General features: G+C 45.7%; 1 non-coding gene across 1 annotated transcript; it reads left to right on the top strand.

Moving 5' to 3' along the window:
• Window positions 1-6,918: 6,918 nt before the first annotated feature.
• Trnat-agu (transfer RNA threonine (anticodon AGU)) lies at window positions 6,919-6,990 on the top strand. Its single transcript has one exon. It is a non-coding gene; the product is annotated as a tRNA-Thr (tRNA).
• The last annotated feature ends 3,554 nt before the right edge of the window (window positions 6,991-10,544 follow it).

Here is a 10,544-nt window from a genome sequence, read left to right as displayed (position 1 = left end):
TTATCTCACATTGAACCCATGGCCCCCTTGTTGGAGAATGTGGAAGATAAATGATGGGGTTACGGCACGTTTTTGTTGCTGAAGTAAGCGGACATTACAGGTGCCAGTATGGTCCAAGACGATAGTAGAGGTAGCTATAAAGGGAAAAATTGTAGAGTAAGACAGGGATTGAAGCACATCCAGCAAATAACTGAGGACGTATCTTGCAAATGCTACTCTGTTATGAAGAGGTTGGCACAGGAGAAGAATTCTGACCGTATCAAACCAGTCAAAAGAATGATAACTTAAAAAGGAGGTCCAAGATGGATATGTCAAGACGTGACGTGACGTGAAAGATCACCCAACATCAGCCTACTGGGTTTTCTTGTCTCGGGCAATCTCAAAAGAGTAGAGAACTCCCGCAGATACGGTAGAAGAACTGGTGCAGCTTCCTGTACAGTCTTATCAAACTTCAGGAGAAGATCCAGATGTGTCCGAAGGAATTCCTAACTCACTAGATATAAGAGGCGTATTGCATTCAAAATGCTTGAACTATAGATATAACACCGTACACACGTACGAGTGCACAGCAAATGATAACGTGTGACTTTCTAAAGTAGTAGTGTAGCTCTTGTTTAGGCATGGGTGACATTTGAGCGCAATTAGATGGGGATATGATCGAAAACTTCACAGATTCGTATGACCTAAGTGGGACAATTCATTTGTCGTACCACGTTCACGGAATTTTTTTCTTTCTGTAACTGCAAATTTTCACTTTTCTCTGGTTTCGCTATTAAATATGTTATATCTCATAATTTTCTGATATTACAAACCATATAAAGCCATATCTTCAGAGATTTGCTTCAACTTTATGGAAAGAAGAAGAGTTGCTTGTACTGATAACCATTCTTCAGGATATTGGCACTACGTGTTGTGTAGTACTACAAAAACACCGAATTGTACCTCCACGGGAGAAGAGCTCCTAGAAATGCCTTTGGAACCGCATCACGTTCATTTCAATCTTACATACAAACAGGAAAAAAATATATAGTACTGTTATCGGGAGAAAAGAGTGCAGCAGTACTGAATGCCATCTTCCAAACGCGAAGAAGCCTCACTTAAAAATACGTTACAAATGGTACACCACTGGAGCACGATGCCGTGTTCCCTAGTCTGTAAGCCGCATTATGCGGACGATGGTAGGCGGTCGTCTTTCGATCACTTGCATTAAGTGCATCATTTACGCCTCGCGAATAGAAAACTTCACATTGCATTTTCCAAGCTCTCACTGCTCCTGCGGGGCCTTAGAACCAGGCTTTCTCCAACAAGACACACATATCCTCTGCAGTGGACATTGACTAGGAGGATGCTAAGTGTTGATTCTTCCAGGAGAGATAGAAAACTGAGCCTGAGTAATCCTGCTGGATCCTAATTAGAAACTAGATCCCAGAGAGAAACATACAGTCAGTTTCCACCTTCATGACTGTTTCTACAAAAATGTCTGTCTTAAAGGCTAGTTCTGAGGAAACTCTTGATATTTGTTACGTTATCTGGCTGGCCCTAGTCGCCAAATACGTCCCGGCAAGGTATTTTTGCGATCTTCACGTCCTTCTAACGAAGGAGCCTCCCTAATAATAGCCACGAACATTGTGATCGCCAATAATTACAACTTCAAAGATGTTGCATGAAAATCAACCTGGCCCAAAATACCTTCTGTACAGAGGGAATGATATAATGTAATTAACGTCTCACTCTTCACTTAAAACTTCCGGGCTAATAGGCCGTGGTCGAAGTATAAAACATTCTCCTGACGTTTCGTCTCCGACTGCGGGAGACATCCTCGGAGGTAAAGCGGCGAACAGTTCGCCGCTTTACCTCCGAGGATGTCTCCCGCAGTCGGAGACGAAACGTCAGGAGAGTGTTTTATACTTCGACCACGGCCTATCAGCCCGGAAGTTTTAAGTGAAGACAATACCGGCCGTGAAAGCTTACATTGTATGATCTAACGTCTCACTGTCGTCTCGGAGACGAATAGAAATCGAAAGGTAAGGTCGACACTTCCTGCAGCGATTCCAAACAACCGGCTGACAAATACACACCACTTCACTGCCATGAGAGACGCTCAGGGTCACATGACCATTTGACGCGAGTTGTATACTAACTGCAGGCTCGAAAGCGATCAGTGTGCTCTTTGGTCTGTCCCCGGTAGCTGAGTGGCGCCGGCACGGCAGCTCAGCGTGTTCGGTCAGAGGGTTAGCTCCCCTCTGTAATAAAAAAACGGAGTTAATCGATCAACAACGAACTTAAACGGATGCCTTACTACGTCCGCCCCGAGCAGATGCAACGAACGAAAGCGAACAAAATGAGATTAAAAAAAAAAATTGGTTAGTGCGACAGCATGTCAATCCTAAGGGCTCGGGTTCGATTCCCGGCTGGGTCGGAGATTTTCTACACCCAGGGACTGGGTGTTGTGTTGCCCTAATCATTATCATTCCATCGACGCGCAAGTCGCCGAAGTGGCGTCAGATCGAAAGACTTGCACCCGGCGAACGGTCTACCCGACGGGACATGACATTTATGTTTTGTGAGCTCTTTTACAGTGCGACTAATATTTTGTTTGGTGTGCTTATTTCGCTCTAGTGACTACCGTGTCCCCTGTTTTCTGCCGTAACCACGACCAGCAGAATTAGGAGCTGAATAAGTATATGTTTCTGTCTACAGTCGCAATTTATTATTCTGTCTTCTGGCTGCTGGTTTCGGTACACAGTACCATCCTCAGGCCATGCCCTCGCACGCGATCGTCACGCTTGCTTCCATCAGTACCGACGGTGGTAGTTACACAAGTGAAGAGGGAAGGGCGACTGATAACCACTGCGTGTCAGATCCGAAGTGTTCAAACGCCGGCTGGCGCATCGGACCGGGGAGCTGGCGGCATGACCTGGTAAGCCGCGAACAGAGCACTGTTCCGCGAGCGATGGAACACGCGTCACGTCAGCCGGGGTCGCCACGCCGCAGAGGCCAGAGCAGACGGACAGCCAGTGGGACCGGGGCTTCCCCGGCCGCCGCCCTTATCCCCTCATTTCGCACAAACGGAACGCGGCCGCGCCGATTACTCAGCCGGATAGCCGGCCGCTTACGTGCGTAAGCGTACGTCGATTGCACATTATCTCACGTCGCACAGTGTAGCGCGGCAATCAACAACGCGGCGTCAGTGTCGCCGCTGCGTGGCGCTCGTGACTGATGATCTGGCGCCGGTGTGTGCGGACACGCGCGCCGGCGCCGCCGACGCCGGCGTCATCCCCCCACGCGCGGTCCACCCCCGCTGGAACGTGACTGACTAACGGCGAGGACGCTGCACGTGTTTTCGTGCCAGAGGGCATTCTGTACAACTAGTACGGAAACCAAATCGAAGTTACAGGCGACCAGTAACTCTAACTCATTCCCGATGTTATTCAATCTTTACACTCAGCAAGCAGTAAAGGAAACAAACATGGAGAAGGAATTAAAGTTCAGGGAGAAGAAATAAACCAAATTTAACTATATGGTTCTAGAGATCTTTCCATGTCCCTTGCATCTACGATACATATAGGGTGAAAATTATTTAAACCGACAAACTCTGGGAGACGTCTTCAACTTTTATAGTCCTGTGTTCCTCAGTTGCGTGTAATATTACGGTATATTGGTAATTTTTACTTATGGACCGTCTGACAGCAACTGAATAGAACACAATTTTAGTGCCATACACGTTTCGCCTTTATTTTCTGCAAGGCATCATCAGTGGCAGGTTGCGTGGACAATCTCTTACATATTACGCTCCTGTTGCATTTTTGGTGTTTTTCTTCTTCTGTTTGAAACAGAAACCAAAACATTGCATTAAAACAAACGTTCAGTGCATAGTGCTGTGGAATGTGAAAAAAACCGCAAATTGGCGTTCATAAGAAGAAGAACAACATCAAAAATGCAACAGGAGCGTAATATGTAATAAATTGTCCACGCAACCTGCCACTGATGATGCCTTGCAGAAAATAAAGGCGAAACGCGTATGGCACTAAAATTGTGTTTTATTCAGTTGCTGTCAGACGGTCCATAAGTAAAAATTACCAATATACCGTGAGAGGTGGCATGAGCCCCCTCTCATATTTCTATCTTACGATTCTCCTCTCTAATTGCATGCGGTGGAAAGTTGCTATTCCTTCACACGCGGACTTCCCACGCAGCGTCTCTCGTCACCCGGGTGGTCCAGTGACAGGCGGGCTCTTTCGACTTTGAAAGGGTAAGCCGACAGGTGTGAGGGAGTCGAGTGAATGATTTCCAGACGCCGAAATTGTCAAGAGGCACGCCCGCAGGGCCTGAAGTAGCGGCTGGGCCAGAGGTTCCGTTACTTCGCAGAAACTTAGCGAAAACACTTTCTGCCGGGCTACCAGCGAGGCGTGGGAATGACTTGTGTACCCAGGCAGCTGTGGCGGGAAAATTCCCGCGCTTTCTGCAAAATAGTATCTGTGATTCGCTTGCTCAGGGCATAGCTCCGTGACGTAGCAAGATCGGCGCAGAAATTGGTGCCAAGAATCTCCATTGGTGGAATGGTAGCGTTCCGGCAATGGAGTGGAATTTTCCGCCGGTTTTCGAGTTGCTGATTGGAACGTTTAACCACGGCCACTGTCGTGGGGGCGGGAATGTTCTGTGTTCGGTTTTGTACGGGTGCTCTTGTGAGGAGTCGGCTCTCGCCTTTTGGTCGAGGACGTCGAAGCAACCAGCCAACGGCTCCGGTACGCCAGATCGTGTCCTGGCAGTCAAGAAGACAGTTTGGTAATGTATGTCCGCAGCACCGGCAGATAGGGATTTTCCTAGGTGATAATCAGAGCTCAGCAGAGCGCGCCTGTTCGTCTTTTTTCTAACTTTGTTCTGTCTTGGGTAGCAGCAATTAATGTTGGGTTGGCTATGTGTTTTCTCTAAGATTTGAGTTGCAAGGAATTGGCTGCACATACCACTTCGTCATAATCCTCACAATCTAGTTTAGGGACAACTTCACATTCACAGCGTTTGTTTGAGTATCCAATTTGAGCCAGTTTGATGTATTGTAAATATTTCATGTGTTTTTGTTGATTATTTTGTGTTTAGTCTTAATAAATCATATTGTTATTTTGGACAGAACTTTCATTCTGTTAATCGGTAGAGCAACCCTATCATTCCTCACTAAGTTAATGAGACCTTCGTTTATTTAACTTATTTATCAAATTAAATTATTGCAGGTGCCAAACTCTCTTCTACTCCACTGGCAGGGTTGATTAGAGTCAGTTCGCGTTTTTTTTTTTAATCCTTGTGCAACAGCAAAAGTCGGAGTTAGAATAGGAGGGGCTTAGCGCATCATGTACATATGTAGCTTCTAGAAGAATTTAGTGTTAAATACACTGCTTGCCCCGGCACCTCGCAACCGTAATAAAACTCTGGGAGGTTTTATCGGACATCAAAACAAATATTTTTCCCCAATGTCATTTGTTCCTATGGGGATTATTTAAACCGGTGCAGGCCGTATTATGCTCTTCAGTTGTAGGCAACTGCTATCCACCAGTGTACTAGTGCATTGACTCTGTTTACTAATGGAGCGATACACCGGGAGTGTATACACTGATATGGTTGGTGCGTACTACGTAGCGCACCACAACGAACGCGCTGCACAGCGGGTTTGTCAACAACAACATTCTAATCGCCGTATCCCACATCATACGACCTTTGCTGCTGTGTATCAACGTCTGCGTAAGACAGGGTCATTTAGTAGATTACCTGGACAGGGACGCCGTCGCACGGTAAGAACACTGCAGTTTGAGGAGTCTGTCTTGCAGCATGTGGAACGGGATTTTTCAGTCATCACTCGTGCAACTGCATGTAGCATGGGGACGAATGAGACGAATGTAAGAACAGTCCTTCGAGAGCAATTGATACGTCCATCTCACTTAGATCGTATCCACAACCTGGAACCAGTTGATTATCCACTCAGAGCAGAGTTTTCGCACTGTGTGAAATGCATCCTACATTTCCATCCTCTGTGTTGTTTATGCCACGAAGCAACGTTCGGGCGTGATGGAGTCTTCAACATGCACAATTCGCATGTCTGGAGAGAGGATAACCCACATGCCACAGTTACTAGCGCTCATCAAATGCGGTTCTTCGATAATGTGTGGGTCGGTGTTCTTGGGGACTGTTTAACTGGGCCGTATCTGCTACCTAGGCCATTAAATGGCAGGCATTATTACAATTTTCTCGCCAGAACTTTGCCAGAATTGCTGGAAGACGTCCCGATCCCTACAATACAACGCATGTGGTTCCAACACGACGGGGCGCCGGCACATTTGAGTCGTCGTGTGCGTCGATTCCTGGACCGACGGTTGTAACCTTTGTTTACGTGTCAATGGAGGCATTTTTGAAAATCTGCTGTAATTGAATTTGGGTTGTGTTAATGTGTTATCTCTTGGTCATAAAAAAAATAATGGACAAGTGTTTGCTGGTTTAATTAATTTTACGCCAGAGAAATCTTCCTCTACCGGTTGAAATACTCCTCATAGGAAAAAATGATATTAGGGAAAAATATTTGTTTTGATGTCCCCTACAACCTCCCAGAGTTTGTCGGTTTAAATACTTTTCACCCTGTATATGCAGACAGAAGCGACGAATGAAAATTTATCTCAAGGCATCACAGACGTTTGAGACTTGAAAATGGCACTGGAAACATATAGTTTCATCTAATTAAAACACTTAGCCTGGATTTTTGGCAAGGTCCTCCGATTTGTTCGATGATGACGTGCTATTTCAATACAGCTGGAGAGCCTCTGCAATTCTGTTAGAATTCACAGGGAACTTGAAGTGCGCTGAAGGGTGAAAGAGACTTCGCATTGAGGAGCGACGCGTGCTAGGATAGTCTGTGCAGTTGTGCCAAGCCGATATGCCAGGGTGGTGCAGTGGTTAGCGCATCTGCCTAGTGAGCAGAAGACCCGGGTTCCAATCCCGGCTTTTGTACAACACTTCATTCGTCGCTTCAGTATGCAGATATACATCATAGAACAAATAAAATTTATGAGGTTTACCGGTGACATTGCAACTGTGTCAGAGTCGGTAAAGATCTTGTAAGCGCTGTTGAATGGAAAGGATAATGTCTTGAATAACGTGAGCAACATGAACACCATGAATAAAACAGAAGACAGCAAAAGGAAAACTACGGTAACGGAATGTAGTCGAATTGATGCCGAAGGAATTAGATGAGCAAGCTGGCCGAAGTGGCCGAGCGGTTAAAGGCGCTACAGTCTGGAACCGCACGACCGCTACGGTCGCAGGTTCGAATCCTGCCTCGGGCATGGATGTGTGTGATGTCCTTAGGTTAGTTAGGTTTACGTAGTTCTAAGTTCTAGGGGACTTATAACCACAGCAGTTGAGTCCCATAGTGCTCAGAGCCATAGATGAGCAAATGAGACACTAAAAGTAGTATTGGGTTAAGCTGTTTGAGCAGCAATATGATACGAATCACACGAAATCGACAGGATACATAATAAAGCCTGGCTATACTACAAAGAGCGTTTCTGGAGAAGAGGTACTTGTTGTGTCCAGTCGAAACTACTTTCTGGCGGAAATAACAGTGGCCTGTTTGATTGCTCTGGGGAAAGGCTCAACAAACTAGAACACACTAATTATGCGTTCACTTTATTACTTAAGTAATCAGAGATTTACCTAACTTTGACACAAGATTGCTTGATAACTTACAACTATGAAAGCATCAATTGATACACATATTAACTAACTGTTCTCTGGTATTACAAAGTGCAACATTTATTAAAGTACAAGCTCATCAGAGACACTAACAGCTCGTTGGTCAAACACAGTGATGTTGACTCCTTCAGATGAGGCCACGAACTGGGCAGAGCGCTTCAGTGCTTGGCTCTATATTGACCTCCCGTGCGAGGGCGCTGGTGTCCGCGATCCTCGGACGTCCGTCGCTGCAGATTGCAGCGAGATCTCACTAACGAATGTGGTTTTCATTCGCGTTCCAGACTTGGATTTGGCACCACGGTGTCTGCACGATATCACAGTTAACACGTAATATAAATTTAAGTGTTAGGAATCCTTTTTTGAAGGTATTTGTTGGAGTATGTCCTCTGATGGAAGCGAAACGTGAACGATAAGCTGTTCTGATAAGAAGAGAATTAAAGCGTTTGATGTGTGTTGCTGCAGAGGAATGCTGAAGATCAGGTGGGTAAATCGAGTAACTAATGTGGATTTAATGAACTGAATTGAGGAAAAAACACATTTATGGCACACTGTGACCTAAAGAAGGCATTGGTTCATAGGACACGTTCTGAGGCATCATGAAATCGCCTATTTGGCACTATGGCAGGAGTGGGGGCAAAATTGTAGAGGGAGACTAAGGGATACATACAGCAAGCAGATTGAAATAGATCGAGGCTGCTATAAATATTTGGAGGTGGAGAGGCTTGTACAGGATAGGGTAGCGTTGAGAGTTGCATAAAACTAGGCTTCAGACTGAAGACCACCATCATCAACAACAACAACAAGACGTAGCCGCTGTACAGGTTCATTGTAGAATGTCTCCTATATTTCTTGCTGTTGTTGTCTTGCGTGCAAAGACTGATTGATCCAGTTCTCCATGTTCGTCTATCCGGCACAAACCTCAAACATTTCAGTTGCATATCCTCCGGCGATATTCGGACTAACCCAATAGAGAGATGAAACACTTTTTTTCTGTATCGTTCATTTCATTAAACACACATACCGCTCTTCAGCGAAACAACATCAGAATATATACACAAAGCGTTATTTGGAGTTAAGAGTTTTAAATAATTTGTTTTTAAGGCCATGAAAAAGATTCCATTTGATGATTTACTATGAAACATAAGAAAGACGATGACAATCACGATGATGACGCCGACATAAGCGACAAGTCCCTCGAGCTCAGCTCCCGACAGATGTTGTGTGGGTAGAAACGAAGGATGGAAAAATGCAGGACAACGCAAAATACAGAAAAATGGCTCGACTGTAATAGTTGTGAAATCACAGCCTTTAACAATTTTTTTAAAAAACTCCTTATTCACAATCAACTGTAGTATTTATTACAATATCCACTACTGCATTTTCGCCGCGCGGGATTAGCCGAGCGGTCTTCGGCGCTGCAGTCATGGACTGTGCGGCTGGTCCCGGCGGAGGTTGGAGTCCTCCCTCGGGAATGGGTGTGTGTGTGTTTGTCCTTAGGATAATTTAGGTTAAGTAGTGTGTAAGCTTAGGGACTGATGACCTTAGCAGTTAAGTCCCACAAGATTTCACACACATACACATACTACTGCATTTTCGAGTTTTGACCATTTTCAAGTGGTTACAGTCCTGCTGTGGTTTCAGCACCAGTAAAAAGCACCTAAGGTGGAATGTGCAGTCGTTGATATTGGGATATTGTAACAAATAGTACAGCTGAATTTCAAAGAAAGAAACAGATAAATAGGCCACTGTCTCTGCGAACGGATTACGTTGGGCTGGGAAGTGGGATATACGTAGAATTGGAAGCCGGAATATAAAGAAGTGAGGCTTGATGGGGACGTATGGAGAGATAGTGGAACCTGGATGTAAGGAAACGGTGTGGTGATGGAAACGGTGTGGTGAAAGCTGGTGGCACGGAAAAGGAGGATTCTGTGTGTGAGATCTTATGGGACTTAACTGCTAAGGTCATCAGTCCCTAAGCTTACACACTACTTAACCTAAAGTATCCTAAGGACAAACACACACACCCATACACGACGGAGCTCTCGAACCTCCGCCGGGACCAGCCGCACAGTCCATGACTGCAGCGCCTCAGACCGCTCGGCTAATACAGCGCGGCTAGCTGAAGGAGAGGGAGCCTCTTGAAGCTACCTTGGGGTAGCACGTGATGAGTCTACATCTACATCTACATCTACATTTATACTCCGCAAGCCACCCAACGGTGTGTGGCGGAGGGCACTTTACGTGCCACTGTCATTATCTCCCTTTCCTGTTCCAGTCGCGTATGGTTCGCGGGAAGAACGACTGTCTGAAAGCCTCTGTGCGCGCTCTAATCTCTCTAATTTTACATTCGTGATCTCCTCGGGAGGTATAAGTAGGGGGAAGCAATATATTCGATACCTCATCCAGAAACGCACCCTCTCGAAACCTGGCGAGCAAGCTACACCGCGATGCAGAGCGCCTCTCTTGCAGAGTCTGCCACTTGAGTTTGTTAAACATCTCCGTAACGCTATCACGGTTACCAAATAACCCTGTGACGAAACGCGCCGCTCTTCTTTGGATCTTCTCTATCTCCTCCGTCAACCCGATCTGGTACGGATCCCACACTGATGAGCAATACTCAAGTATAGGTCGAACGAGTGTTTTGTAAGCCACCTCCTTTGTTGATGGACTACATTTTCTAAGGACTCTCCCAATGAATCTCAACCTGGTACCCGCCTTACCAACAATTAATTTTATATGATCATTCCACTTCAAATCGTTCCGCACGCATACTCCCAGATATTTTACAGAAGTAACTGCTACCAGTGTTT

This window comes from Schistocerca cancellata, chromosome 6, assembly GCF_023864275.1.
Source record: "Schistocerca cancellata isolate TAMUIC-IGC-003103 chromosome 6, iqSchCanc2.1, whole genome shotgun sequence".
Lineage (NCBI taxonomy): Eukaryota > Metazoa > Arthropoda > Insecta > Orthoptera > Acrididae > Schistocerca > Schistocerca cancellata.
Note: the sequence above shows the minus strand (reverse complement) of the source record. Positions and strands in the feature narration are given on the sequence as shown.